This window comes from Pseudophryne corroboree, chromosome 8 (genome assembly GCF_028390025.1).
Source record: "Pseudophryne corroboree isolate aPseCor3 chromosome 8, aPseCor3.hap2, whole genome shotgun sequence".
NCBI lineage: Eukaryota > Metazoa > Chordata > Amphibia > Anura > Myobatrachidae > Pseudophryne > Pseudophryne corroboree.
The window spans coordinates 40,395,160-40,401,617 of NC_086451.1; positions in this window are offsets into that span (position 1 = coordinate 40,395,160).

A 6,458-nucleotide genomic window follows, 5' to 3' on the forward strand; every position below is an offset into this window, starting at 1 on the left:
AAGGTAGGGGAGAGTGTTATACAGGGTGAGATATAAGATGGGGAGAGTGTTATACAGGTAAGAGATAAGGTAAGGCAAAGTGTTATACAGGGGGAGAGATAAGGTAGGGGAGAGTGATAAACGGGGAGAGATAAGATGGGGAGAGTGTTATACAGGGTGAGATATAAGGTGGGGGAGAGTGTTATAAAGGGGGATAAATAAGATGGGGAGAGTGTTATACAGGGGGAGATATAAGGTAGGGGAGAGTGATAAACGGGGAGAGATAAGATGGGGAGAGTGTTATACAGGGTGAGATATAAGGTAGGGGAGAGTGTTATAAAGGGGGAGAGATAAGATGGGGAGAGTGTTATACAGGGTGAGATATAAGGTAGGGGAGAGTGTTATAAAGGGGGATAAATAAGATGGGGAGAGTGTTATACAGGGGGAGATATAAGGTAGGGGAGAGTGATAAACGGGGAGAGATAAGATGGGGAGAGTGTTATACAGGGTGAGATATAAGGTAGGGGAGAGTGTTATAAAGGGGGAGAGATAAGATGGGGAGAGTGTTATACAGGGTGAGATATAAGGTGGGGGAGAGTGTTATAAAGGGGGATAAATAAGATGGGGAGAGTGTTATACAGGGGGAGATATAAGGTAGGGGAGAGTGATAAACGGGGAGAGATAAGATGGGGAGAGTGTTATACAGGGTGAGATATAAGGTAGGGGAGAGTGTTATAAAGGGGGAGAGATAAGATGGGGAGAGTGTTATACAGGGTGAGATATAAGGTAGGGGAGAGTGTTATAAAGGGGGAGAGATAAGATGGGGAGAGTGTTATACAGGGGGAGATATAAGGTAGGGGAGAGTGTTATAAAGGGGGAGAGATAAGATGGGGAGAGTGTTATTTATACAGGCTGAGATATAAGGTAGTGGAGAGTGTTATACAGGGGGAGAGATAAGATGGGGAGAGTGTTATACAGGGGGAGAAATAAGATGGGGAGAGTGTTATACAGGGGGAGAAATAAGATGGGGAGAGTGTTATACAGAAGGAGAGATACAACAGAGAAGAGTATTATACAGGGGGAGATAAGATAGTGGAGAGTGTTATACAGGGTGAGATATAGGGTAGGGGAGAGTGTTATAAAGGGGGAGAGATAAGATGGGGAGAGTGTAATACAGGGTGAGATATAAGGTAGGGGAGAGTGTTATACAGGGGGAGAGATAAGATGGGGAGAGTGTTATACAGGGGGAGAGATACGATGGGGAGAGTGTTATACAGGGGGAGAGATAAGGTTGGGGAGAGTGTTATACAGAAGGAGAGATACAACAGGGGAGAATATTATACAGGGGGAGCAGCGGCAGAACTCTGGGAGGCAACGGAGTCATCTGCCGCCGGGCTCCTGCTCTGAAGGGGGGCACCTCTTCTTCCATTCTGTGACACCATTGAATTAAGTTAATTAATAGCTGCCGCTGTCTTTTCAGTGGCCGACTTCCTCACTGGTCCCTGCACCTTACAAATCAAACCCACTTTATTATACTGAATATACACATTTTACAAGTGTCATACCCAGGATTAGAAACCACAACCTATTACACTGGAAGCAGACACCTTACTGATGAAGCCGTTTGCTCCTGTATAAGAAATATGAGAATTTTAACTATATGAAGATACTTCTCTGACAATTACACGTAACTTCATATAGTTAGAATTCTCATGCTTCCTCTACAGGAGCAAATAGCTCCATCAGTAAAGTGTCTGCTGTCAGTGTAACAGGTCATGGCTTCTAATCCTGGGTATGACTGCTAAGAAATGTTTGATTTAAAATAAAAGACAATTGAATGAATAAATACAGTATATAATTTTTTTCAGAACACTCCACACACACACACACACACACACACACACACACACACACACACACGCATGCACGCACGCACGCACACACACGTATATATATATATGTATATATATGCACACATACATACATACATACATACATATATTTATCTTAATATAGGAAATAGGGGGGCACCAATATTTATCTTGCCTCCGGGCGACTGTGACGAACTTACACCACTGAGGGGGAGATAAGATAGTGGAGAGTGTCATACAGGGTGAGATCTATGGTAGAGGAGAGTGTTATACAGGGGGAGAGTTAAGATGGGGAGGGTGTTATACAGGGGGAGAGATAAGATGGGGAGAGTGTTATACAGGGGGAGAGATAAGGTGGGGGAGAGTGTTATACAGGGGTAGAGATAAGAAGGGGAGAGTGTTATACAAGGTGAGATATAAGGGGATCCGGTCTGAAGATCGACAGTGTCTAGGTCGACAATGTTTAGGTCGACCACTATAGGTCCACAGTCACTAGGTCGACATGGATGGAAGGTCGACAGGGTTTATAGGTCGACATGTGCTAGGTCGACAGGTCTAAAGGTCGACATGAGTTTTTCACATTTTTTTTCTTTTTTTGAATTTTTTCATACTTAACGATCCACGTGGACTACGATTGGAACGGTAAAGTGTGCCGAGCGAAGCGGTAGCGGAGCGAAGGCACAATGCCCGAAGCATGGCGAGCGAAGCGAGCCATGCGAGGGGACGCGGTGCACTAATTTGGGATCCCGGTCACTCTACGGAGAAAACGACACCCCAAAAAAAAAAATCCTCATGTCGACCTTTAGACCTGTCGACCTAGCACATGTCGACCTAGAAACCCTGTCGACCTTCCATCCATGTCGACCTAGTGACTGTCGACCTATAGTGGTCGACCTAAACATTGTCGACCTAGACACTGTTGATTTGATGAACCACACCCAATATAAGGTAGTGGAGAGTGTTATACAGGGGGAGACATAAGATGGGGAGTGTGTTATACAGAAGAAGAGATACAACGGGAGAGTATTATACAGGGAGGAGATAAGATAGTGGAGAGTGTTATACAGGGTGAGATATAAGGTAGTGGAGAGTGTTATTAAGGGGGAGAGATAAGATGGGGAGAGTGTTATACAGGGGGAGAGATAAGATGGGGAGAGTGTTATACAGTATGAGATATAAGGTATTGGAGAGTGTTAAAAAGGAGGAGAGATAAGATGGGGAGAGTGTTATACAGGGTGAGATATAAGGTAGGGTAGAGTGTTATACAGGGGGAGAGATAAGATGGGGAGAGTGTTATACAGGGTGAGATATAAGGTAGTGGAGAGTGTTATACAGGGGGAGAGATAAGATGGGGAGAGTGTTATACAAGGTGAGATATAAGGCAGTGGAGAGTGTTATACAGGGGGAGAGATAAGATGGGGAGAGTGTTATACAAGGTGAGATATAAGGCAGTGGAGAGTGTTATACAGGGGGAGAGATAAGATGGGGAGAGTGTTTTACAAGGTGATATATAAGGTAGTGGAGAGTGTTATACAGGGGAGAGATAAGATGGGGAGAGTGTTATACAAGGTGAGATATAAGGTAGGGGAGAGTGTTATAAAGGGGGAGAGATAAGATGGGGAGAGTGTTATACAGGCTGAGATATAAGGTAGTGGAGATTGTTATAAAGGGGCATAGATAAGATAGAGAGAGTTATACAGGAGGAGAGATAAGGTAGGGGAGAGTGTTATACAGGGGGATAGATAAGATAGGGAGAGTGTTATACAGGGTGAGATATAAGGTAGGGGAGAGTGTTAGACAGGGGAAGATATAAGATGGGGAGAGTGTTATACAGGGGGAGAGATAAGATGGGGGGAGTGTTATACAGGGGGAGAGATAAGATGGGGAGAGTGTTATACAGGGGGAGAGATAAAATGGGGAGAGTGTTATACAGGGGAGAGATAAGGTAGGGGAGTGTGTTATACAGGGGGAGAGATAAAATAGGGGAGAGTGTTATACATGGGTAGAGATAAGATAGTGGATAGTGTTATACAGGGGAAGAGATACGATAGGTGAGAGTGTTATACAGGGAGAGAGATAAGGTAGGGAAGAGTGTTATACAGGGGGAGAGATAAAATAGGGGAGAGTGTTATAGAGAAAGAGAGATAGAGAGGGGAGAGTGCTATACAGAGGTAGAGATGAAGGAGTTATACAAAGGGATTTGAGGAAGAGAGTGACAGACTTACACCATACTTGCCTACTCTCCCGGAATGGCCGGGAGGCTCCCGAAAATCGGGTGACCCTCCCGGCCCCCCGGAAGAGCAGGCAAGTCTCCCGATTCGCGGGGTCCCCCTGCCCGTCCGCCCACTTAGTGTGTAAAGTGGGCGGTCCGGGCAGTTGATGACGCGATTCTTGCTGAATCGCGTCATCATAGCCACGCCCCCTGCAGTGTAATGCCGGTGATCGCGGCATTACAGTGTGGGGGCGTGGCTTAAAGGCAGTGTCATCGTGACTCCGCTCCGCCTCCGGTCCACCCCTTCATCCACGTCACAGCCTCCCCTGCCCGCCCTCTGAGACGACCTGGCTGCTCTCTCCCGCAGAGAGCAGCCAGAATGTAGGTGTAACAACACACTGCTTATGGTACCGACCTCCTGTCTTCTTCCCTACACGTTGTGGGCAACTACTAGTACAGTATAATGGGCTCTGAGAATCGTACCTTCTTATCTAAGACCTTCGTCCTCTTCACAAGAATAAGGGATCAATCAATGAATTATCAATAAAACAAACCTGTATTTTATTTCCCAATAACAGGACTCTCATATACTTGTACGGTATAATAAAACATAGAAGGCAATAGATGGCATTGAATACAGTTCGATTATATACAATACATTTTTTATCATAGTACCATGCAACAACATTCCATCATACACTTAATGAAATGAATACACGTTCTTGCTTTATTTTACTGCATATTAGGGATCCCAGAAGATCTCGGTCCTTGAGGGTAAAAGAAAGGTTAAGGTATCAACCACAAACAAGCCCACATATATTTTTACCTGAATACCCTTGCAGTGTGCCAGATACAATACAATGTTGTAACCAATAAGACTTTTGAGTATCTGCAATTGTATCTATTCTATACTCTATACTAAATAGTCTAATAACCCTTAAGTATTTATACTGCGCAGTGAACTATGGCCATTCAGTTGGTGCACATGGAGTCTTTTAAGCATTAATGCATTACAGGTGAAGCTCAGTGAATGGAATCCTTGTTTAAATTGTAGAGTTATTCCTGAATAGATACTCCTAATAATTCCTCGTATCCTATCCAATATGCGCGGGTGCTGCGGTCCTCAGCAGTTACTGTCATCTAAATAACTTTGACTACTAGGAAGTGTTCAGTAGCTGTAGGATTTATTAGATTATTTGTCGTATGTATATCTTAAAATGTGTAATTCTCTTGTCTACTCTGTACTGGGTTGGTTACCTTGAAGAACACCTGAAGAAAGCTGATGTAAATTATTTTGTTCTTTCTGTTTCCTTTACTGTAGTTTTCTACAATGTGCAAGGAAGGCTCACTGACTCTACAGCAGCGTGTCAAGATAGCAAGGGAACGGCTTTATAACTATAAATCTGTGTGTGCAGAGGTAATCTCACTCCGAACAAAATTACAATATTATATCCAGTTAACTATTATTGCTTCTCCTCACTGGTTATTATTTTCCTTTTCTTACTGACAGTCAGTTTATGTTAGGAATATCCCTCATCTGTCACTCATGGATTTAATGCATGTCGAGTCGTGAGGTGTTGCAGCAATGGCCCTCATTCCGAGTTGTTCGCTCTGTAAAAATCTTCGCATTGCAGCGATTTTCCGCTTAGTGCGCATGCGCAATGTTCGCACTGCGACTGCGCCAAGTAAATTTGCTATGCAGTTAGGAATTTTACTCACGGCTTTTTCATCATTCTGGAGATCGTAATGTGATTGACAGGAAATGGGTGTTACTGGGCGGAAACAGGCCGTTTTATGGGCGTGTGGGAAAAAACGCTACCGTTTCCGGAAAAAACGCAGGAGTGGCTGGAGAAACGGAGGAGTGTCTGGGCGAACGCTGGGTGTGTTTGTGACGTCAAACCAGGAACGACAAGCACTGAACTGATCGCAGATGCCGAGTAAGTCTGGAGCTACTCAGAAACTGCTACGAGGTGTGTAATCGCAATATTGCGAATACATCGTTCGCAATTTTAAGATGCTAAGATTCACTCCCAGTAGGCGGCGGCTTAGCATGAGCAAATCTGCTAAAATTCACTTGCGAGCGAACAACTCGGAATGAGGGCCAATGTTCCTTCAGGGAGAGTTAGCTGTGAATGCTGTCTTACCAGTTCTCATGCGTTAGGGCACTGTACTGATAAATCTAGGTATTTCCTTTTCTAGCTTATAATTTATCAGAGTTTTAGTGTTGACCTTGATAACTCTCTGTAGTGTACTGCTCTCCTAATCCACTGCCTCTCTATTCCGCTTTGTGCCCGCCTCTGACCTGGTACGGAGTCTCAATAAACTACCTCCCGTTCTCCCTTGTCCTGTCACTCACATACACCGGGTCCCTGTTAGCCAGGGCAGGGTAGCCGATT